At 39.2% G+C, this 2,191-nt stretch overlaps 1 pseudogene; it reads right to left on the reverse strand.

The window, feature by feature from the left end:
* Positions 1 to 678: 678 nt before the first annotated feature.
* On the reverse strand, positions 679 to 1,725 carry LOC114204798 (ribosome biogenesis protein NSA2 homolog pseudogene; annotated as a pseudogene).
* Between the last annotated feature and the right edge of the window lie 466 nt (positions 1,726 to 2,191).

The raw sequence follows: 2,191 nt of genomic DNA on the forward strand, positions 1-2,191 counted from the left end.
TCCACACCAATTAGTTAAAGCAACTAGGGATCTAAATATATGCCTGCTCCTTTTGCAAAAAAATCCCTACTTCCTGACAATCCCCATACTTCTCACTTGATACATTTAGGGAATACACTCATGCCAAGATTCTGCACAAGAACTTCATTTTAGAATTTCAGACGTTCATGGATTCAGCAAATCAGAACTGACTTCTTTCCTTCTCAGTTACATATTCAGGAAACCATATTAAGCTAACTAATCATGTGATTATTGTGACAATTTAGAATGACTAAATACAGAATTTCACACTTGGCTGATTGCCAGGGTTGTCTCTGTCTCTTTTCTGACATAAATTTCCTGCAGAAGAGAATCAATGTAAGAGCCAGATAATTGTTGTAGGAGTTCCATGGCTGTCTTCTATTTCCATATCTCTTATTTTACTTCCAGGTACACATAAAATGGTCCAGTTAGGCTTTTACCCCTTTTGTCTGCATGCCGTTTCTGGTAACCAGTTGGCATTGGCATTTGTGACAGGTGTTCGAAAAATTGGTGGCAAAACAACTTTCTTGAAAGGCAGAATGAAAAAATGAGGAGCTGTAGAGATCAGGCATTTTTACATATCTTATATAATTGACAGTGGTTTGTCCCTGTGATGGTCCTTCTCTGACCTCTTAGTGAAGGGCAACATTCTTTTTTTTTTATTTTAATAAATGTCTATTTTAATGTTTTTCACAATAGAATAAATACTTCTCTTGATGACTGTAGACACGTAAGGCTGTTTGGTAGTATTCAGAACCACCACAGTAATGGTGGTCTTCCTGATCGGTGTGTAATCTTAAGTAATTATAAGGAATTACTTCTCTGAAACTGCTGTCAAACCAGCAGGACTGCATTTATGCATCCATCATTTTCAGGGTTGTTGGTAACCTGGGCATATTTGCCCCAAATAACTTTGCCTCCTTGTGTCACAAGGCCCAACTCACTCACGTTCACCTCAATTACAGTGCCTTTGGTAATAACACCCAAAGTTGTATATAGTGGGGATGAAGGATTCTTTCTTACACCAAGTATTGGCAGACAAAAGGTGGCTTTCAATTCAGGATGTGTTACATGGGCCTTTTTGAAACGTAAGCCCATGGGTCTAATGAATCTTTCATATTTAGGTGGTTTTCGAGTAAAGCCGTCCCCAACAAAGCAGACTTTAGTGACCATCCTCTTCCATGCTTTCTTCTTTCTCTTTCCTGTTCGAATCACTTTTAATACTTCTGTTTCTCCCTGGGCACGGACTTTGGGTAAAGGAACTTCCCATTTTCCCGCTTTCTCTTTTCGTTTTTGTTTGATCATATTGGAAAGTACTTTAGCTCGGAACTGTCCCTCTCTGTCCAGTAGATATGCAGGTACTGCTCCTTGTGGAGTCTTTTCATCATTCTTTTGTTTGGTGTTTCTCTTTTCATGCATCTTGATAGTCTTTTTCATTTGTATTTTCTCAGCATGGTGCTGTTTATGGTAGAGCTTAGCTTTCAGACCAATCATCTTTTTTGCCTTCTTTGAACGTTCATGAGCCTCTCGACCTTCTTTCTTTCTTTTTTTCTCATGGTAATCCAAACGATAGCCATATCGCTTTCGGTGTAACTCAATATATTCATTTTGTGGCATGGTGACGGCCGCAGGGCCGTCGGATGCAGCTGCTGGGGAGCGAAGAAGCTCTCAATTTTCGGGTCTCCCAGACCCGCGAACTGACTCCACGCAAGCCGCGACGGAAAAGAAGGGCAACATTCTTAAAAAGTGTTTAATTAACATGTACATTTAGTATAACAAAACTCTTGCCTTAAGGTGCAGGCTACATGGAGAGACAGTCCGTGAAATAAAAAAAGTATTTACCTCCCTCTATAATTACTGTGGCTTTTTGTACTTGCATCCTTCATCTTATTAACGTCACAGTAGGATGGTATCGCTAACGTCCTGGCAGGCGCCTATCTGCCCTGCTCCTGGGGAGACTTTTCAAAGAGGTCCAGGGCTTCAAATACCATTTGCTCCTTGTGAACTTTGCAATGCTCCATCCTTTTTTTTTTTAAAAAATGAAAGCTCAAATTTTTATAAAACAGAATTGTTTCATTAATTGAGAGTCCTGAATTTGCTTCTTTTAAAACCAGTTGAGTTTTACTATAATAAAGATAAAGCTTGTGTAGAAAAATTTGCGTTTATTAAT

The sequence above is a fragment of the Eumetopias jubatus genome, unplaced genomic scaffold (genome assembly GCF_037043125.1).
Source record: "Eumetopias jubatus isolate StellerSeaLion01/CBP00866 unplaced genomic scaffold, mEumJub1_p1.0 scaffold_5, whole genome shotgun sequence".
Taxonomy (NCBI): Eukaryota; Metazoa; Chordata; class Mammalia; order Carnivora; family Otariidae; genus Eumetopias; species Eumetopias jubatus.